Here is a 23,359-nt window from a genome sequence, read left to right as displayed (position 1 = left end):
AAGCCCACCTCTGCTCTGCTGTGCTCCGAGACCATCTTTTCACATCCCTCAGAGAGTGCCATCCTGTGGGGTTCATGGTTCTGTGCCTGGTTGTCCTCACATATGGGAATAAACCCAGTTTCATCCTGTGCCCGCACAGCAGGGTATCCCTTACTTCCTTGTGGAGCAGTGTTGCACTGAGTATAGTTGCTGTATGTGACAATTTATTGATGGACACTGAGGCTGGTCCCACATCAATGCCACTATGAGTTGTGCAGCCACAAACACAGGAGTGGGCTGTCCCTTCCCCAGGCTGGTTTCATCTCCTTTGGTTGAATACTTGGTATCAGCATTGTTGGGTAGTAGGGATTGATATTCTCCAATTTCATCTATTTGACTGCAAATGCCATAATTTTATTATTCTTTATGGCTGAGTAATGTTCCATTGTATATACCACAGTTCCTTTATCCATTCATCAATTGAAGGACATCTACGTTGGTTCCACAATCTGGCTATGGTGAATTGAGCAGCTATGAACATTGATGTGGCTGTATCTCTGTAGTATGCTGATTTTAACTCCTTTGGGTATAGGCCAAGGAGTGGGAAAGCTGGGTGAAATGGTGGTTCCATTCCAAGTTTTCTAAGGAATCTCCATACTGCTTTCCAGAGTGGCTGCACTAATTTGCAGCCCCACCAGCAGTGTATGAGTGTACCTTTTTCCCCACATCGTCTCCAACACCTATTGTTGCTTGTATTCTTGATAATCGCCATTCTAATTGGGGTGAGATGCTTTCCTTTCTTAAAGAAAAGACTCAGTTTTCCCTTGTGTATTGACGCCATTCATGGATGGGCATGTGGGTCGACTGCGTTGACGATCCTGTGGGACTTCAGTGATCAAGCAACTTTAGGTGTCCATCTGACACGTGGTTTTAGTTTCCCTGGCTACTGTGGAACTGGTGGCAAGAGTGCAGCATCATGTAGCAGGAGGGCAGAATCATGTGATGGTTCCAGTTTTAAGTTTCTGGGCACTTCCGTCTTATTCTCTAGTAGCCATACCAGCTCACATCCCCCTACAATTTACCAGGGTCCTGTCTTCCCCATCCTCACCAGCACTAGCCCCCCCTTTGGAGGACAGTCCTTCAACAGGTCAAGGGGCACCTCCTGTTTCAGTGTGAGCCTCCTGGATTGTTATAGGTGGTGGTGCTGCTTCCTGAATCTGTTGCCCATGCCCTGAGCTTCCTCCAAGATGCTTGTTCAGGTCCTATGTACACTTTTACTTTGGGTTGTGTTCTTGCATGCCATTGACTTGAATGGCGTATCCATTTGTTTTATATTACCCCCTTACCACATGTGTAGTTTTCAAGTTATCTCCTTTCCATGGGCTTTCTCTTCCCTCTGTTGCAACCTCGTTTTCATTTTGGCCTCTGTGCCTTGGGGGTCCTGTGCAAGAAATCAGTACCCAGAGGAGTGTTGGAGAGCCATTTGTGTAAGTGTTCGTCTTCCATTTTATGGTGCTAAATTTCATCTCCTTATGACCTGTTCCAGTTTATTTTTGCATGTGTTGTGAGATAAAGATCTGATTCTATTTCTCTGCATGTGGATATACTCATTTATTGAAGAGACTGACTTTTCCTCATGGTGTATGTTGGAAGCTTTGTGAAATCTCAAGGGCCTGCAGCTGTGTGGTTTACTTCAACTTTTGTTCTGACCTGCTCGTTGGCCTGTGTGATATTACACCAGTCCTATGCTGCGGTGTCTACTTTAGCTTTGTAATAAATCTTGAAATCTGGCTCTGTGATTCTGGTAGTTTTCTTCTTTTTTACTCATGAGTGTTTTGACTCTTTGGGGTCTTTTGTGGTTTTATATGGATTTTAGTATCTTTTTTTCCATTTTTGTGGAAAGTGACATAGAAATCTTAATATTGGCTGCACTGAATCTGTGGATTACTCAGGGTACTATGGATGTTTGAAGAGTGTTTTCCGATGGATGGACTAGAGACCGTCATGTTAAGCAAAGTAATATCAAACTCAGAAATTGAAGGATCATGTTTCCTCTCATATGTGGAAACTAGAGAGTAAAGGGGAAAATAAAGGTGGGGCTAGATCTCCCAAAAATCAAAGGGAGGAAAATCCCCAATGAAGGAAATGGCGGGGAGGTGGGAGGGAGGGGAGAAGTGCTGGATATGGCCAAACTCTACTGTCATATTGTGCACATGTATGAATACGAAGCAACACATCCGATCAGTATGTACAACTACAGTGCACCAATAAAAACTGTGGGAAGAAAAGGGCTTGACAGGACAGAAAAGAGCATTTTCTAATCCATGAACACAGAATATTTTTTTAAGAGTGCTATGGCTGTCCAAGGTAGCTGGGTTCATCCCAACAAGCACCTGCATACATGGAAATTGGTGACGGTTCAGGATCCCACACTTTCCTTCCCATCCTTCCCTCCCATTCTCCTTCCTCTATTCTACTAAACTTCCTTTAGCTCATCTGTTAATTTATATTTGATTTGTGTCTTTATGTTATCCCATCTTCTCTTCCCCTTTTTTAATTTACTCTAGCTTCCGCACATGAGAGAAACATTCCCCCTTTGTGTCTCTGAGTCTGGCATATTTCACTTAGCATGATCTTCTCCATCTTCATCCATTTACTGGCTGTTGCCCTAATTTCATTCTTTATTTCTTTTGAACTTACAATGATTTTTTTCGTATCTTTATCATTTTTTAAAAATTTATTTATTTTTTATTTTTTAGACCACATTTTGATTCATTGTACACAAATGGGGTACATCATTTTGTTCCTATGGTTGTACACAATGTAGGTTCATACCATCCATGTAGTCATACATGTGCATAGGGTAATGATGTCTGTCTCATTCCACCATTTTTCATACCCCCTTCCCTCTCATTTTCTTCTATATAATCTAAAGTTGCTCCATTCTTCTCTCACTTCTCACCCCCCCAACCCCCATTATATATCATTATCCACTTACCAGGGAAAATGTTTGTCCTTTGGTTTTTTGGGATTGGCTTATTTCACTTAGCATGATATTCTCCAATTCCATCAATTTCTCTGCAAATGCCATAATATTAGTCTTCTTTATGGCTGAATAATATTCCATTGTGTAGTTTTTTTTTTTTTTTTTTCATTCATCTGTTGAAGGGCCTCTAGGTTGGTTCCACAATATAGCTATTGTGAATTGAATTGCTATAAGCATTGATGTGGCTGCATTACTGTAGTATGCTAATTTTAAGTCCTTTGGGTATAAACCAAGGAGTGGGATAACTGGAAAGTGGGTCCATTCCAAGTGTTCTGAGGATTCTCCACACTGCTTTCCATAGTGGCTGCACCAATTTCCAACACCACTGGCAATGTAAAAGTGTACATTTTTCCCACATCCATGCCAACATCTATTATTGTTTGTGTTCTTGATAATAGCCATTCTAATTGGAGTAAGATGAAATCTTAGAGTTGTTTTAATTTTAATTTCTCTAATTACTAGAGATGTTGAACACTTTTTCATATATTTATTAATCACCTATATATCTTCCTTGGCCCATTTATTGATTGGGTTATTTGTACTTTTGGTGTAAAGTTTGTAAGTTCTTTACAAATTTTGGAGATAAGTGCTCTATTTGACATGCATGTGGTAAAGGTTTTCTCCCACTCTGTAGGCTCTCTTTTCACATTATTGATTGTATCCTTCCAATGCCCGAGTAGAACTCCATTGTGTATATTTACCACAATGTCTCAATCCAGTCATCTATTGATGGGCATCTGGGTTGATTCCATAATTTACTATTGCATATTGTGTTGCTATAAACATTGATATCTTTTCTTTTTGTGTGTGTGTGTGTTTTGCTCAATTTCTTCCATCATCATTTGTGGTATTATATATATATATATATATTTTTTTTCACATCCTTGGTAAATTTGCCCCTAAGAATTTTATTTTTTATACTATTAAAAATAAGATTGTTTTATTTATGTTCATTACAGATAGTTTGCTGTTTGAGAGTCTGTTTGGGAATGCACACAGCGCTACTTGGTTCACATTGCAAAAACTTTTGTAAAATCTGTCTAATTTGTGGGAAATCCCAGTCCAAAATATGACATGCACCAAGAGTTTCAAATATTGGTAAACGTTTCCCCCAAACTCTTTTTGATCCAGAAACAGTTTGAAAGTTTAGTGGCCCCTGCTCTGTGAGCATGATAAACCATGCAAGACCACATCCTGGCCCTGTTCTTCCCGTGCGGCATAGCTAGTCCTATTCTGGGGGCGCTACCATGACCTTGAAGCAACTTGAGTTCCATGCAGTCTCAAAAGTTAATTATGTTATAAAACTGTACCCTAAATAATAGGCAAGGAGTGTACTGCATCCATTGCCCAGATCAGAGAGCTCTATCACCTCTTATTCTGAGTGACAGTCACATAGGAAGTCGAGCAGCCTGGGGAACTCACAGCTGTGGAAAAGTGGCTTTGGGCACTTGGCAGTGCTTTGGGGGAATGGAAAGGGAGAATCCCTGGCTTGGGTTGCTAAGGGGCCTCAGTCCTGAAGGTAGGCTGCTTGGTCAGCATGACAGTTTCAGATGCCTTGAAAGGATGCCGTTCCTTGTGGTGCATCTCAGTCCTCTGAGCCCAGTGCAGCCAGGGGTTTGCTTGGTGCTGTTCGCCACCTTTGCCCAGCTGTTTCCTTCCTAGGCCTCATCACAACCTGCAGACTGGAGTACCCACTCCTGGAGCAAGCAACTGGAAGATGAATGGAGGTGGCCTAGTCAGCGGAGTCCCGGTGTGACGCCCTTTAGGAGCCGGCGCCCACAGCGAGCGCCTGGAGGAGACGCATGCCTTCGAGGGCCTGGGATCCCCGCAGCGCGAGCGAACTCCAGGCGCCCAAGCCGCCACGACCGCCCGAGCGGGCACGGGCAGCCCCAGGAGGTTCGTCACGGAAACTTCGCCCCACCGAGGCGGCCTGAGCGAGAAAACAGCCCGCCCGGGCTCAGCCACACAGCGGGTCAGCGGAGGACTCAGCCTCAGTGGGCGGTGCTGCCTCTTGGCCCGGGAGCCACCACGGGGGACAAAGGCGGCAGTCGGGGCCGCTGGACGGTTCCCAGCCGGTGACCAGTCCCGAGGCTGCCTGGGTGATTCCACCGCTGCCGCCGGCTTGTCAGCCAGGAGTTTATTTGTAAGCGACACCTACCGCAATGAAGCACAGTTCCATGTGGGGGTCACAGGTGAGCCTCTGGGATGGAAACTCTGATTCATTTTGTATTATTTTTCTGTTGTATCAAGGGTAGGATAGATGCCATTCTGTATGTACAGAGTTGGGTGAACCTACATGAATACTCTCTATATAATGCCAAGAGTGTTAGACATGTGAGATTCTATCTGTGTCTTCTTTAGGTTTAATAGGAATGTATTCACATCTCTTCATGGTCAACATAATTCAAGGGAGGGAAATGGAGGAATTCTAGCCTGCCTCATTTCTGATGAGTCCCAGAAGCCCATAGCCTTGGCTTTCACACCCCAAGAGGAGCTAGACAGGGGGAGGGAGACTCCGCTGACCACCATCAGGCCAGAGTTCAGGGCACCACACTCCCATCCACATCCAGCACCATCCTGGCAGGTCTGATGTGGTGCTGCCCACCCTTGTCTTCTGGTTTACTTGGGTCATGCATAGGTGCTTGCCCTCCTGAATCACTCCTGCTCAGACATTAGCCCCAGGAAAGTATCTGCCCTGCCAGGGTGAAGAAGTAAGAAGGGTCAGTTCAGTGAGATGCTGAGCCTAGATTAGCCCTCTCCACATACATCTTAGGACCTTGTTCTGTGCTTAGAAAAAAAGAGTTTCTATATATTCCTCCTTAGAGTGGACCTCAGGAAAAACCAGCCTAAGCCATCAGAGCAAGTTGAATATACTAAGCTTCCAAAGGCAGGGAAAGTCGGATCTTCTAATCTCCAATACCAAACAGGTAGCGTGTCCCAATGAACCACTCCTGTGACTTCCCCAAGTCAGAGGCAAGTGCAGCTGTGTTTTCTACTCAAGCACAATCAGCAGATAGAATGCTAATGAAAAAAGGTAGAACTCATGACAGCTTTCCCCATGTGCACTGTTGGCATGGACCATGAGCAATAGAAATGAGCTCCACTTGGCTTTTTATCAAGCTTGGTGTCCCCACTATATCCAAAGGGAGTTACTGACTTCCTTGTGTTCTCTGTGGGTGCATATTTATGATGCAGAATTTCACAGCATACACATGGCTGTATCCATAGTTCATGAAATGCAATGCCTTTCCAAAAAATCACAGGCAACATCTATGACCTCCTGGTCTGGAACAATAGAAATATCACAATAGTATGTAACAAAATGTTCCTATCTATGAGCTGCTTCTCCAAAGAGAGGCTTTTCTGCTCCCTACTTGAGGGAGTGTCACTTGGTATACCTCCAGGTAGGCTGCTATTTCTGTCATGTCCTGGTGATCATGGTGGAAACCATCCCTGCTATTAGTACCTGCTATTCTCTTTTATTATAAGCCAGGAAAATAAAATAGCCTGGATCCTTACCTCTTCCCAGTGAGCACATTTCCTTAGGCCTCTCTGGATCCTGGTGTACTGGGTGGACCCAGCTGGGTCACACCCACTGGATTCCATGTCATGCAGCGTGGTGCCAACTGCTTTGGCAGGTTCGGGGACCTCTCCAGAGCACAGCTCTGGGTGAACATCGGGTCCTCAGACTGAGCCCATGATCCTGTTCTCCCGAAGACCTCAGTGTCCCTGAAATTAACTAGATTGTGTGGTTGCTGGTCCACATTTATTTAACCTGCTCCTCCCTCCCAGAGGAGTGAAGTTTGACCCAAGGTCAGAAATCATTGCCCATTGGAGATGCCATCCATTTGGGTGCTCCAGCACCCTGGGTCTCTCCAAGAAAAGTTCTCCCACACCTTGAGTTTAGATAGACCCCATTCACTCAGTAACCCCCCATCTTTAACCACCAGGCGGTGTTGAGAGAGAAAATGTTTGCATAACCCAGCCTTTAGTGAATTCTGAAGCTGAGTTCTTAAAGTCAAAGCTCAACACTGTCCCACTCCCCCAGTTAGTTTCATAGGAACACAGCTCCATTGACTAACAGCTTTTAGGGAAACTACAGGCATATGTTCAAAATCTCTTCTAGGAGAGAGGAAATACAATTTAAAGTCTTGGTGTTGAGTCATGTAATCAGTCTCTTTGTACTAGCAAAAACTATGGGTTTTCTCTCATGATGATCTTAGTGAGTTAATCTCTCAGATTCCCAAACAGATAACACAGGATGGTGACATGACTCTGAGTGGCACCTTACTCTCTTATCCCCAGAAAACCCAAATCCTTGACACCATGTTTCTATAACATCCTGTTTTAGAATATACCTAAATACAATCCCATTTTTATTGAACTTCTCAAGACATAGCCACAGTCATGAGATACAAGAGGAACAAGCTTCCAAGTGGAAAGATCATGAGGGACAAATGAAAACTACCCCCTGGTTCTCTTTATTGATCAGCCCTCTAAGCTGAGTTATGTGCACTTATTACTTATTATTAGGCACTTATTATTAGAGCCCTGATTACTTCCTGGCTTCACCAGCCCCTGCACTGAGACTGTCACCCTGTTCAGCCTGGATAGCTGAAGCCATGTGTTCTGCTCTGCTGTTAAGTGTCAGCATGGAAAATGTGGCTGCTGGACCTGAGCACGAGTTCCCACTGCTTCTCAAAGCTTCTGAAAACACCATTTCCCCATTCAGACATTGAGATCCCTGCTGTGCTGGTCACCATGGGCTTGAATGCTCACTCCTCGCTTCAGATGCCTGTTTAGGGTCTGATTAGCAATGCCACATGAGATGACATTAGACCGTTTCCCTCACGTTAGTCTCTCAGGGCTTCCATTACAAATTGCAACAAACATGTTTGCTTAAAGTGACAGAAGTTGTTTATTTATTTATGATTTATGTACATTTCTGGAGGCCTTCAGTTCAAATCAAGGAGTTGGTGAGCCATCTCCCTTCTCTCTTCCAGCTCTTGGCAGCCAGCTGTGCCTTAGCTTGTAGCTTCACCATCCAATCTCAAACTCCACATCTGCATGGCTAATGTCCCTGTGTCATTGGGTCCAGTTTTTTTCTTCTGTTTGAAAGTCTCCAGTCATATGGGATCAAGACCCACCATAATCCAGTTTAACCTAGCTCTTACCAATTACATCTGCAAGGTTCATCTTTCCAAATAATGTCATATTCACATCTCAAAGTCAGGATGAGGACTTAAACATGTCTTCATAAGAAATAGAATTCTATTCACAACAGGGTGCATTGACCTCAGTAAATTCATTTGTATTTTATCATTTGTGTTAGCTAAGATTGAGATTATTTGCCAACCTGTAAAATGAATGTCCTATAGCAAAGCTTCCTACCTCAAGTGCAGGGGTGACAGAGCACAGATCTACAGCAGTGGCTGACCCAGTGAGGTTCCATGGTCTTCATCTTGACCTTGAACCACTCATAGCACAGACTCCATCTTTACCACCAACCATGACTCCAAGTGTCCCTGTCACAGGGTGCTGAGCTTGCATGACCTCATACCAGCCTGCATGGTGTTGGTTACAGCAGTGTAGAAGGGGAAGAACCTGATTGGGAGCTCTTCATCTATAAATCAGTAGAATAAAAAAAGTCAGTCCAAGTGAGTGGTGACTCAACCATGTCACCAGGCATTAGTTCATCAACGACTGCAGAAAGTCATGCACTTGTTCCTAAAAGATAAAATGATGATGGATACATGCTATAGAACCTTATACCCAGCAAAACTAACCTTCAGATTTGAGGATGAAATAAAATCATTCCAGGATAAACAGAAGTTAAAAGAATTAACAAATAGAAAGCCTAGGCTACAGAATACTCTCACCAAAATATTCCATGGGGAGGAAATGAAAAACAACAATGTAAATCAGTAAAGGGAGGAAGTACTCTGAAGGTAAAGTCAATCAAAGGAGAAACCAAGCCAAGTTAAAAACCAAAAATAAGCCCAAATGACCAGGAATACAAATCATATCACAATAATAACCCTGAATGTTAATGTCCTAAATTCGTTAATCAAAAGACATACACAGATTGAATTAAAAAGAAAGACCCATCAATATGCTGCCTTCAAAGAGACTCATCTCTTTGAAGAAAACATCCACAAACTAAAGGTGAAAGGATGGGAAAAAACATACCATCCACACAGACTCAGTAAAAAAGCAGGGGTTTCTATTCTCATATCAGATAAAGTGGACTTCAAACCAAAGTTAGTCAGAAGGGATAAAGAAGGACATTTCATACTGCTTAAGGGAACCATAAATCAGGGAGACATAATAATCATAAATATTTATGCCCCAAACAATGGAGCATCCATGTACATCAAACAAATCCTTCTCAATTCCAGGAACCAAATAGATCACAACACAATAATTCTGGGTGACTTTAACACACCATTCTCACCACTGGATAGATCTTCCCAACAAAAACTGAACAAAGAAATCATAGAACTCAATAAAACAATCAATAACTCAGAAACAGACACATATAGAATATTCCATCCATCAACAAGTGAATGCATTTTCTTCTCAGCAGCACATGAATCCCTCTCTAAAATCGACAATATGTTATGACACAAAGCAGCGCTTAGTAAATACAAAAAATAGATATATTACTTTATATTCTATCAGATCACAATGGAATAAAATGAGAAATCAATGATAAAATAAATGAAACTACTCCAACATCTGGAGACTAAGGATTATGCTGTTGAATGAAGGATAGATAACAGAAGACATCAGGGAAGAGATAAAAAAAATTCTTAGAGGTAAATGAGAACAATGATACAACATATCAAAATCTCTGGGACACTCTGAAAGCAGTACTAAGAGGAAACTTCATTGCATGGAGTTCATTCAAGAAAAGAATAAAAAGTCAACAACTAAATGACCTAACATTACATCTTAAATTCCTAGAAAAAGAATAACAGAACACTAAAAGTAGTAGAAGAAAGGAAATAGTTAAAATCAGACTTGAAATGAATGAAATTGAAACAAAGAAACAATCAAAAAATTGACAAAACAAAAACTTGTTTCCTTGAAAAAGTAAAAAAATTGATAAGCCCTTAGTCACACTAATGAAGACAAGGATAGAGAAAACTCAGATTACTAACATTCGTGATGAAAAAGGAAATATCATGACAGACATTATTGATATATATAACATAATTAGAAGCTACTTTGAAAATCTGTACTCCAACAAAATAGAAAATCTCAAAGGCATGGACAAATTTTTAGAGGCATATGATCCACCCAAACTGAATCTGGAGGACGTGCACAATTTAAACAGATCAATTTCAAGCACTGAAATAGAAGAAGCCATCAAAAGCCATCAAAAGTCTGCCAACCAAGAAAACCCTGGGACTAGATGGATTCTCAGCTGAGTTCTACAAGACCTTCAAAGATGAACTAATACCAACACTTCTCAAAGCATTCCATGAGAGAATGAGGTAACCCTTCCAAATTCATTCTATGAAGCTAGTATCTCTCTGATACCAAAACCGAAGACTCATCAAGGAAAAAAAAAAAAAAATTAGGTGAATATCTCTGGTGAACATAGATGTAAAAATCCTTAACAAAATTCTGGCAAATTTCATACAATAACATATTAAAAAGATAGTGTCAAGTGGGGCTCATCACAGGGATGCAAGGTTGGTTCAACCTCCAGATATCAATAAATGTAATTCATTGCATCAATAGACTTAAGGTTAAGAATCACATGATTATTTCAACAGATGCAGAAAAAGTGTTTGATAAAATAAAACAATCTTCATGCTCAAAACTGTAGAAAAAATAGGAGTAGTAGGAACCTACCTCAGCATTGTAAAGGATATCTATGCTAAGCCCATAACCAACATCATTCTTAAAGGAGAAAAACTGAAAGCATTCTCTCTAAAAACTGGAACAAAAGAGGGATACCCTCTTTCACTCTTTCACCACTTCTATTCAACATCATCCTTGAAACACTAGCCAGAGCAATTAGAAACACCAAAGTAATTAAAGGGATACAAATAGGAAAAGAAGAACTCAAGCTGTAACTATTTGCCAGTGACATGATTCTATATTTAGATGATCCAAGAACTCCACAAGAAAACTTCTAGAACTGATAAATGAATTCAGCAAAGGAGGAGGATATAAAATCAACATGCATAAATCTAATGCATTTCTACTCTTGAGTGATTAATCCTCTGAAACAAAAATTATGAAAATTACTCCATTCACAATAGCCTCAAAAAATAAGATAAAATACTTGAGAACAAATCTAACAAAAGAAAGACCTCTACAATGAAAACTATAGAACACTAAAGAAATAAATTGAAGAAAACCTTAGAAGATGGAAAGATCTCCCACGTTCTTGAATAGGCAGAATTAATATCGTCAAAATGGCCATTCTACCAAAGGCACTATAGAGATTCAATGCAATTCCAATTAAAATCCCAATGACATTCCTTACAGAAATAGAGAAAGCAATCATGAACTTCATCTGGAAGAATAAGAGACCTCAAATAGCCAAAACAATCCTGAGCAGGAAAAACAAAGCAGAAGGTATCACAATACCAGACTTTAAACTATACTAGAGAGCAATAGTAACAAAAATGGCATGGGATTGGCACCAAAATAGACAAGTAGAATAAAAGACACAGAGATGAACCCACATAAATACAGTCAACTCGTACTACACAAAGGAGCCAAAAACACACAATGGAGAAAAGATAACCTGTTCAACAAATGGGAAAACTGGAAATTCATATGCAGTAAAATAAAATTAAACCTCTATCTCTCACCCTGCACAAAACTCAACTTGAAATGGATCAGGGACTTAGGAATTAGACCAGATACCCTGCACCAAATAGAAGACAAAGTAGGCCTGAATCTTCATCATGTTGGCTTAGGAACATGCTTCCTTAACAAGACTCCCAAAGCACAAGAAATCAAAGCAAGAATCAATAAATGGGATGGACTCAAACTAAGAAGCTTTTTCTCAGCAAAGGAAACAATCAATCATGTGAAAAGACAGTCTACAGAGTGGGAGAAAATCTTTTCCACATGCACTTCAGATGGAGCACTTATCTCCAAAAGTTATAAAGAACTTACAAAACTTTACACACCAAAAATACAAAGAACCCTATCAATAAGTGGGCCAAGGAACGGGACAGACACTTTACAGAAGACATACAGGTGATTAATAAGTATATGAAAAAGTGTTCAACATCTCTAGTAATTAGAGAAATGAAAATTAAAACAACTCTAAGATTTCATCTTACTCCAATTAGAATGGCTATTATCAAGAACACAAACAATAATAGATGTTGACATGGATGTGGTAAAAAGGCACACTTTTACATTGCTGGTGGAGTTGCAAATTGGTGCAGCCACTCTGGAAAGCAGAGTGGAGGTTCCTTAGAAAACTTGGAATGGACTGCATTTGACCCAGCTATCCCACTCCTTGGCCTATATCCAAAGGACTTAAAATCAGCATGATACAGTGATGCAGCCACATCAATATTCATAGTTGCTCAATTCACAATAGCTAGATTGTGGAACTAACCTAGATGCCCTTCAGTACATGAATGGATAAAGAAACTGTAATATATATATACACAATGGAATACTACTCAGCTATAAAGAAGAATAAAATCATGGCATTTGCTGGTAAATGGATGGAGTTGAAGAACATAATGCTAAGTGAAATAAACCAAACCCAAGAAACCAAAGGCCAAATGTTTTCTCTGATAACAGGATAATGATACGTAATTGGGTGGGTAAGAGAATAATGGAGGAACTCTAGCTTTTATAGAGGGAAATGAGTTGGGAGGGGTGGGGGAAGGAAAGATAGTGGATTGAGACAGACATTATTACCCTATGTACATGTATGATTATACATATGGTGTGAATCTACATGTGTATAATCACAGAAATGAAAAGTTGTACCCCATTTGTGTAAAATGAATCGAAATGTGGTCTGTAAAAGTAAAAAAAATATATATATAAAAATTTTTAAAAACATGGTAAAATAGAAGTTTAGTAGAATGTCATGTGGGCCAGAATCTGGAGGCTTTAAAGAGCTTACAGTGATCTGCTGGAGAGGAAAGAGAGCCCCACTGGGAGCTGGAACAGGTCCATGGTTTAGGGCATGTGGCAATGAGATAGCACAACCCATGTCCTTAGGGAGCAGCAGGGAAAGTGGGAAACTGCAGGGGGGCCCAAGAAAGTCAGTTTTCCACAACCCTGGACTGCCACTCTGGAAGTAAAACGGTTGTTTTTTTAGAGACTCGCCCCTCCTAAGTAAATTTTTTTCAGGTTCATGGCAATAAACACTCCAATGTTATGAACAGATTCATACATAAATATAAAAAAATCATAATCAGAATTAAGTGTGGATACAATTGCAAAACAATGGTGAAACTGTATTCATGGAAGAGAATGAGAGTAGCTAAATTACAAAGCAATAAAGAATGCACAGTCACACAGGTGGTCATGCAGGAAAGGAGATGAGCAACCACTGGCAGCGGTGTGCATGGGAATCTCAGGAGGTCATTGGAGACAGGAAGGAGGAGCTGAGGACAAGCCCTGCAGATCAGGCCCAGACCCAGGGCTGCAGACCTCCGCACCTGCACTGAGAGGTGCACTGAGCGCTGCTGAGAAATGACTAAACATATCAGAAAACCAAAAGTGACCTTTCCTCTGCAGGGAAAGCAAATTCAAAGTACAAGAAAACGCTGTGGACATGAATAGGTAAAGCAATGCATCAATCATGCCTTGCTGACTCTCATTTATCCCTTTGTCTTCCCAGACAACCAGAATTTACAGTACATGACCATTTCCACCATGGTAACTGAAATTCTTCTCCTGTGATCTCCTGGTGGATGGAAACTTAGTTTCCTGTATTTCACTATATTCCCACTGACCTACCTGGGTACCTTGCTATGGAATTTTCTCATCATCACTGCTGACCAGAACCTGTGCATGCCCACGTACTTCCTCAAGAAACTGTCCATCTTGGACATGTGCTTCATTTCCATCACTGTCCCCAGTACCTGTGTCAACTCTCTCACTGTCAACAGGGCCATTTCAGTGACTGGCTGTGCAACCCAGATCTTCTTGATCATTCGTTGTGCATGTGTTGAAATTCTGTTTCTCACCATCATGGCCTTGGACTGCTATATGGCCATCTGCCAGCCCCTCCAGTACCCCATCATTGTGAACCCTCAGATTTGTGTCTGCATGACCCTGGCTTCCCTGCTCAGTGGTCTGGCGTATGCAGGTGTGCACAATGGAAACACATCTGGCTTCCTTCTGCCAGTCAAATGTGGCCCATCAGTTCTTCTGAGATGTCCCCTCTCTGCTGAGGCTCTCCTCTTGCTCTGACATCACTAGCATCAAGGTCCTTATTCTTGTCTCTTCTGTGGTGGTCTGTGGTGGTTGCTTGACTTTTACTGTCAAGTCATATATTCTCATATTTTCTACTGTGCTTAAATTTTCTACCAGAGTCCCAGGCAAAGCCTTCTCCACCCACACCCTTCAGATCCTCATGGTGTCTGTCTTCCTCAATTCCAGCATAGGTGTGTACCTTCGGCAACCTCTGACACACATCAGGACATGGTTCTCTCTGCCTTTTATACCATGGTTCCTCCCTTCTTGAATCCTCTCATCTATAGTCTCAGGAACAAACAGGTAAAGGAAGCTGTGAGGAGAGTCATGGGAAGACAGTTGATGTCAGGGAAATGATAAAGGTGCATTTCAGCACTATCCTGATCTCATTCAGTGGAGGTAAATGAGGTCAAGTGCCCTTCTTATGTGGGCTTTTTAAGTTACACTGCCTACACTAATGTCACCTTATTGGAAGTGCAGTTATTCTAAAACATATTTTTTTGTGATTTACAATATTATTGCCATGGATTCTTCATAAAATATATGATTTTATCAATGCATTTTAATGTATAAATATAATTCAATATATCTGAAATCATTTGTCATTATATATATTAAATTTTCATCAATATTTCACAGTACTTTTATCAAATACTGTCACAGAGTAAAACTTAAAAAATAAAACATGGAGATGACATATAGTCCTATAATCTGCTCTTATTCAGAGCAGTGTCAGATCTATAAACACTCTGACACATAATTATGTCAATTTAATTACTTTGAAAATATATAAAAACCAAATCTTAAAGAATTTAAAACTGAAAATGCAGATAGAATCACAATGATATATATATCTCTTCATGATATCAAAAAGGAAGAAACTCCTTCTCTATGAAGGAATCAGAACAAAGGTTACAACCCTCATGACCCTGCAGTCAGATCCGTCCACTGGGCAAGAGCACCCTGGGTTCCCCAAGCTGGGATGACTGCCGGTCTTTCATTATGTCCATGAATGACCCAGTGTCAGAGACCAAAACTCAGGCCTGAGTTGCAAGTCAGATTTCTGAGGGTTTTTCTCTCATGCTTCTTACTTCTAAAATGATTATATCAATGAGTTATGCCAGATAATTATGAAAAGATGACCAGTAATCATCTGGCCTCACTGTCTGACCCATGTCAACCCCTAAATTTCTCTCAGTTTACTGGAGTTCATAGGGTAAACCTCTGTCTGTGCTTGCGGCTGTCTCTGTTGTTTGGTTGTTGTTGTTGTTAGCAGGATTGAACTAGAGGGTGCATCCCCAGTCCTTTTTCTGTTTTTATTATGGGCCAAACTATATGTTCCTTAACCAGACAAATTCCATTTTACTCAAGACTCCATTTCATATAAGAAATGTTTCTCACATGAGAAAACAACACCTATGCAACCTACCTCATGCTAAGCACACCCTGTTTGGCCACACAAAGCAGCTAAAAAATGGTTTTGTTGTTCTTATACAATGTATTACTAATAAATGTATTTGTAAGTTGTTCTCATTTTAATTCCCATTTTTTTTTTTGGCAGTGTGCTAAAACCTGAACTGAGTCATTCTGACCCACTCCCTATGCTACTATGGTTTTGACTTACCAATAGCTTGCAGGTTTGGGCTATAAAAGTGTGCCCTATCTTCTGCAAAGGGTCAAAAGATGCACTGGTGACTTGTTTTCTGCTCTTTCAACACACTATCGAAGAAAATCCTGGTCTGCTTCGAGACTGACCCAGTGATTTATTTCTAATGTGCCAAATATTTTATCACAGAAAACAGGGTCTTTCCAAGTTGCTGGCTTCAAACCTGCAATCCTTGTTCCTCAGTTTCCCCATCCACTGGGATTGAAAGTGTGCACACCTGTGCCCAGTTTGTGACAGCTCATCATCACACACAAGTTATTTCTTTCCAAATGTTTTAGTGTCCTCACTGGCACATGCTGTGCTAATCATTAATTATAATTGACATGTGCTCAATGTCAGGTTACCTAGGAGTACTTATATAACAAAATGAGAAAAAAATGTTTATGCAATATATCAATCAATATATTAAATTCCAAATTCTGAAAAACAATTTTGTTTACCAATAAACTAATAGGAAAACAGTGGAGAAAAACAAAAATGTATTTATTAAATAAAAAAATAAAAAACATAAATATATCTGATTAATTAACAGAGGCATTTCTTAAAATTTGCAAACAAGGGGACACTTATAAAAGGAATCACTGTGCACCCCAGTACTGTCTGATGCAGGAATCCTTGACTTGCTTAGTAGGATCCAACCCAGAACACAATCTTCATCCACAAACTGTGTTCCATAGTTTCTGGTTCTCACTGTTCCAAAGTGCCCTGCTAGAGCAGAAGGACCTTCAGAGAATCCCAGATGAATTCTGCAAACTCCAACTTTACATACGTTTCCTCTACAACTATAGCTTATTGAATTCTAATTCATGGGTTTTCATGAGTTGAGGTGATCAGGTAAATTAGGTTTGAATTTAATGTATAAAGTTAGAAAGCAATTAAGTTGCAACCATCAGTCCTAATGAGAGGTGTCCCTATGAGGCATGCTTTTGAACATTACCTTATGTTTCATATTGAAAAACCGGGTGGCAAAGGAGATAAAAAAAAAAAGGAAATATGATATAAGGACTTCATGCTAGCTCACATTTTGTGCTGGAGTGGTAAGGAACTTCTGCAAAATTTGCCAAAAACTTTACTTTGTGTACTGGTTGTTAATCAAGGAATAGATGTTTTTATAGTAATATCAATTATGTCAAAGACATATTTTAGAAAGTCAGTCTTTATGAAATATTAGGTCTACCCTAATAAGGACACTATATTTAAGAGTACTTGTTAGAGCCTTTTTTGTGTGTTTTTATGTGCTGTGACCTGGATGGCTGCTAATACAGATACCAATGTAGGGTAACGGGAGATTACACACAAACTTTTAAACAGAAAGCTAGGATCATGTTGGACACTCATCTATGGTTGAGAAAACTGATCCAGAGCTGGCTTAGCATTTTTATTACATAGGTTTTATCATCAAAAGATTGTTTGTGGGAAAGTTTCTGAAAAGCAGGCAGGCTGATGAGACAACATGGTTATCTTGCTATGCTCAGAATCCCAAATCCCAGGGAGCCAATGTCTCAGTTTCAAGGTTAAGACTGATAGCTCATAGCCTTTGCACAGAGCTTCCATAGGCAGGGCATCACCATAGCAAATGGGCAATGTTAACACTGTACTTCTTCTCAAGGAGTTCCCAGAGCAAGCAGCCACTACAACCCCAAGACAATCAAAACCTTGATTCAATGCATTCCACTGTCATGTACAACTAATTAGAACAAAAACAAAAAAACAATCAAACAAACAAAATACCTCGATCCATATCACTGCACCCCACAATTAGGTTTGTCAGTGTTTGTAGAATCAAAACTGCAGAAGACAAGGACTTACCACAGGACCTAGTAAGAAATTTGATGAGAGTTTAGCAACCAAAAAGACAATGTAATTGTGATTGTTTTAAGGTAATATTCATGACTGAGAACTTTATGTCAGTTTGATCAGACATTTCCCAAATTTTTAAGCCTTTAGAATATTTATATCAATACCAGAGACATGCAACATTGTAAGAAAGCAGTTATTTATATCAATAGAGTTACAAATCAGATTCAACCAGAGTTTTAAAGAGATTAGTTTTAAAAACTGGAGTCAAGGAAAGAGTGATTGTTAACAGATTGCAGGCCCTTAAGAGATGCTAAGTATTTCACACCTAGACAGTAGGAAAGGGACTGAGGGCATCTAAAAAATTGCAAAACCATATCCCTTGCACACTCAAGGATGTAGAAGGAAAAATTTCCTTAAGAAGTGCCTTGGGGTCACCCTGCTCGCACATGGGGTCCAGCAAGTGAGATTACCATGCTCAGCAAGGAAGACATTCAGAAATCACCATGGCAGTACTTTCAGGGACCCAACTATGATGTGAGCTGACATGAGATTTAGCATCATTTATGTGGATCCAGCTCTTCAGGAATGCAGGGTGCTCAAGTTAACAGGTCATGATGCCTTCTACCGTCATTTCAAAGAAAGGCATGTTAGTCCAAGTAAACTGTAACAGGGTCTGAGGACCTGCAGGCTGCTCCTGACAGGGTGATAGCTAAAGCTCTGAATAAAACATTCGATTACACTGCATATGGCTTTAGTTACTAAGTGCATTAGGCTGGCAGAGGAGAGTCCGGTAGCTAGCCCAGGGCTTCTCAGCAGATGCTGAGCAATGGTAGGCTCCAGAGAGCTGGCTGAGCGCTGCAGCAGAGGCAGCTCGCGTAACAGTGATGTGGATGGTCCTGAGTCCTCCACCAGCATCACCACCAGCAGTTCTCAGAGCGAGGCTCCCGGGTACCCGTTACATATGCAGACTCTGGACCCCATGTAGTCCTCCCAAATTGGAAATTCCACAGCAGGTACTAGCAAGCTTTCAGACCCTCTAAGTGACTGGCATGGGAGCTTCATTTTGATAGCCACTGGTTTAGCTGTCCTGGTGTCTCATTTATTGATTTTCTACACTACCAGAATTCTAGTTTGGTGAGGTTAAGTCTTACTTTTTAATAAAATGATAACTCTACATTAAGCTTGAGAAGCAGAGGATCCTGCAAATGTGTATGGCCCAGGCCAAGAGCTATTCAATGAAAAGCTTTGTGCTTAAGCAGTTTTGTTGTGTGTATGTGTGTGTGTGTGTGTACATATACATATACATATATCTTTTTGATGGTATGAATAATTTACTTAGGCTTAACTCTTTTAAAACACCATAATGAATGTATAATTAATTTATGACAAAGTATTAATATGCTATTACAATGAGAAAGTAATTTTAGAATTGGTTGCCTCTTCTCCCATCTGCTCCAGCTTCCCTGTCACATTAGTTCTTACCTCTGCATTAGTTTGGAGCCTGACATGTTTATATTTAATTCTCACAATAAATTAGCTATCATAATCCTATGAATAGATCTTTTCAAAATTTACACAAACTGTTTTTACAAAGTCCAAAAAGATAGGTTATATTTCAGCTATTTAAAAAAATGCTTTCTGGGAGGCCAACATTCCAAGAATGTATTAAAAACTACAACTCTGACTACCATTTTTATAATCCTTTTACATAGTAAACAAGTTGAGAACAACAAATAAACAAGTACAACATGCAAAACAGCCAATAGTTGATATGTAGATACATAGGAATTTATTTAAGTGATATACATCCAAAACTATCAAAAACTATAGGAAAAAGTATTCCATATTGCACAAAAATTTTTCTTGAAGAAATTTGAATTCATCAATCTCAGTTTGTTGTATTGATCACAATTATGTTCCCTTTTTTGGCTATTTTTAGCAATTTTCTAATTAACAATAGATGAGGTGTGACTATAAGGATATCTGTGTCAGTGGTTAAAAACACAAAAAATGGTATTATTCAACATTTGGAAGCATATTATGAATTCCAGGATGTATAGATATAACTTTAATATATTTCAATGGTTTATAAATATTATGAATTAATAATGTTAAAATGGAAAAATATAATTAAAAATATACCCATGCCCTGCAATCCAAATAATCCTTTGCAGTTTTGACATGATCTATTTATCATTCTTTTTTAAAAATTTTAGACACAATCAAGAGAAATGCAATAAGTGAAAACTGCCAGCTTTCACCACTTAAAAGGAAATCCTTGAGGCAGTCGCTCTCCATGTTCCTGGCATGAAGACCCGCTCATTTCCCCTCACCCTGCATTTTCCTGCGTCTCATTTCCACCTAATCTTTATTTTGTTTTATCTCTAGCTAATTGTTTGTAGAAGGGAATTTTTCAGTATACATTTCTTAGCCCTTAAATATGAATACAGTTCTGACTCACAATAAAATTATTGTGTTGCAGGTATCTGAAATAAAGCAGGTTGGCAATTTTTAAAAATCTATATTCCTGAAGAAATGATATGTTTGAAACCTATTGAGATTGACGGAGGCCCTATATAGAAATTAGGGGGTGATTTCTTTTTATTTTATTTTATTTTTTTTATTGTAAACAAATGGGATACATGTTGTTTCTCTGTACATGGAGTAAAGGCATACCATTTGTGTAATCATAAATTTACATAGGGTAATGTTGTTTGATTCATTCTGTTATTTTTTCCCTTTCCTCCACCCCTCCCACCCCTCTTTTCCCTCTATACAGTCCTTCCTTCCACCATTCTTGCCCCCCTCCCTAACCCTAACCCTAAACCTAACCCTGACCCTGACACTAACCTCTCCCACCACCCATTATGTGTCATTATCCGCTTATCAGCGAGATCATTCGTCCTTTGGTTTTTTGATATTGGCTTATCTCACTTAGCATGATATTCTCCAAATTCATCCATTTGTCTGCAAATGCCATAATTTTATTATTCTTTATAGCTGAATAGTATTCCATTGTATATATATATACCATGGTTTCTTTATCCATTCATCAATTGAAGGACATCTAGGTTGGTTCCACAGTCTGGCTATTGTGAATTGAGCAGCTATGAACATTGACGTGGCTGCATATCTGTAGTATGTTGATTTTAAGTCCTTTGGGTATAGGCCGAGGAGTGGAATAGCTGGGTCAAATGGTGGTTCCATTCCAAGTTTTCTAAGGAATCTCCACACTGCTTTCCAGAGTGGCTGCACTAATTTGCAGCCCCACCAGCAATGTATGAGTGTGCCTTTTTCTTGGGGGGTGATTTCTGTACTTATGTTGTCACATGTTACACATGAGGATGGATTAGTGCTCCACAATCTCAGGTTTCTTCTGAGACTGAAGCAAGACAAGAGGAATTAAAATTTAGAGGATTTCTAAAATTGCAGTTAAATCACATAAATGAGGAGAACATCAATTAAGTTCAGATAACTCAAACTACTTAGTGGAGAATTTACTAAATTCTGTTGCAGAAATGAACACAAAGTAGGTGGTAAATAGTGTTAAACAAACAAGGAAATGCCTCTATGCTTCAATACACTTTCTGGATTTTAAACATGTTTTGCTTTTCCATTTCAGATTTCACTTAAAGGCCTTTTCCACCTGCACCCCTCACATCCTCCTGTTGTCTGTCTTCCTCTGTTCCAGTTACAAGTTACACTGTCTACCTTTCTATCACATTATTAGAAACTGAGATATTTCATAAGGTGTTTCTTTGTGATTTACCATATTATTTCCGGGATCCTTCATAAAATGTGTCACTTTATCAATGCATACTTTAATGAGTAAATATAATTCAGTATACTTGCTGAAATAATTTGTGATTATACATATTAAAGAAGCATCACATATGTCCCATTACCTATATCAAATACTGTCACAGAACAAAACTTTACCAATCAAACCTGGCCATAACTTACACTCACATAATCTGCTCTTAATCAGAAAAGTGTAGAACAAATCTTTAAGTACTTTGGAATATAATTGTGTCAATTTAATTACTTTGAAAATACATAAAAATCAAATTTTAAAGAATTTATAGCCAAAAATACAGAGAGAATGACAATAAAATTTCTCTCAATCTGGACTGTGAAATAAGAAAGTCCTTGTCCATGGAGTAAACAGAGGACCATGAAACCACACCCTGTGTCCCAACAACAGTCAATTCTGTCCATTGGGGAAGATGTACCCTGCACATCCTTGGCCATAACAGCTGCCCATCTTTTATTACATCCATGCATTACAGGTCAGCTTTTGGTTGGAATTCCTTGCCCACATCTTACTTCTGTAATGTTTATGCTAATGTCTTGCCTGATCGTTATAAAAAGATGATCTATAATTGTCTGGCCTAAGTGTCTGACCCTTGTCAATTCTCAAATTTCTCTGTTTTCTGGAATTCATAAAGTAATCTCTATCCTTATTTGTGGTAGTCTTTTTGTTGTTGGTTATGGCATTTTTTTTCCACCAAGATTAAGCACACCAGCTCGTCCTCAGCCTGTTTTGTGTTTTATTTAGAGACAGGGCCTTTAATAAGTTGCTCAGAGCCTTTATACATTGCTGATACTAATTTGCCACCTGTAATCCTTGTGCCTCAGTCTCCAGAGCTGCTGGGATTGCAGGCCTGAATGCCTGTGCCCCATTTGTGACATTTCATTATCTCATTTTTTTGTCCTCACTAGGATATGCTTTGCCAACAACTAATGATAACTGACATATGCTCAGATTCAATTTGGCTAGCAATGTTTATGTAACAAAATGAAAAATTTGTTTATAAAATACTACAATCAATATCTTAAATTCCAAGTTCTGAAAAACAATTTGTTCACCAATATACTAGTAGAAAAAAATGGAGGAAAACATACATGAATTTATTACCTAGGAAAATACAAAAGCCTAACATATGTGATTTATTAATAAAGGCGTTTCTTAAAGTTTTCCCATAAGGGAATACTTGTAATAGGAACCAATGAGCACCCAGCACTGGCCCACGTAGGAAGCCTTGACTTGCTGTAACATGGTCCAACAAGAACACAAGCTCCATCCATAGACTGTGTCCAGTGGCTTCTGGGTCTCACTGTTCAGTGTTCCCTGCTAGAGCAGAAGGACCTTCAGAAAATCCCAGATGAATTCTGCAAACTCCACCTTTACATTTCCTCTAAAGCTCTAGGTGCACTAAAACCTAATGAGTGATATTGAAAGTATTTCATGAGTTGAGGTGGTAGGAAAATTAAGTTTAAATTTAATGCATAAAATTGGAAAGAAATTAAATTGCAAAGACCACTTTTCTTGAGATGTGTCCCTCCTGAATATTTTTGGATGTTGAACCTGTGTTTTATATTGAAAGACCTATTGACAAAGGAGATGAAAAAAAGGAAACACTGATATAAGAACTTCTTGACTTTTC

General features: G+C 39.6%; 1 pseudogene across 1 annotated transcript; it reads left to right on the top strand.

Moving 5' to 3' along the window:
• The first annotated feature begins 2,162 nt into the window (after positions 1-2,162).
• LOC306652149 (olfactory receptor 14C36-like) lies at positions 2,163-14,803 on the top strand (annotated as a pseudogene). The gene is made up of 4 exons: positions 2,163-2,223; positions 4,792-5,217; positions 13,869-13,906; positions 14,033-14,803. The product of its transcript is annotated as an olfactory receptor 14C36-like (transcript).
• The last annotated feature ends 8,556 nt before the right edge of the window (positions 14,804-23,359 follow it).

The sequence above is a fragment of the Sciurus vulgaris genome, assembly GCF_902686455.1.
Source record: "Sciurus vulgaris genome assembly, contig: HiC_scaffold_135_arrow_ctg1, whole genome shotgun sequence".
Taxonomy (NCBI): domain Eukaryota; kingdom Metazoa; phylum Chordata; class Mammalia; order Rodentia; family Sciuridae; genus Sciurus; species Sciurus vulgaris.
This window is presented reverse-complemented; position numbering and strand designations above follow the sequence as displayed.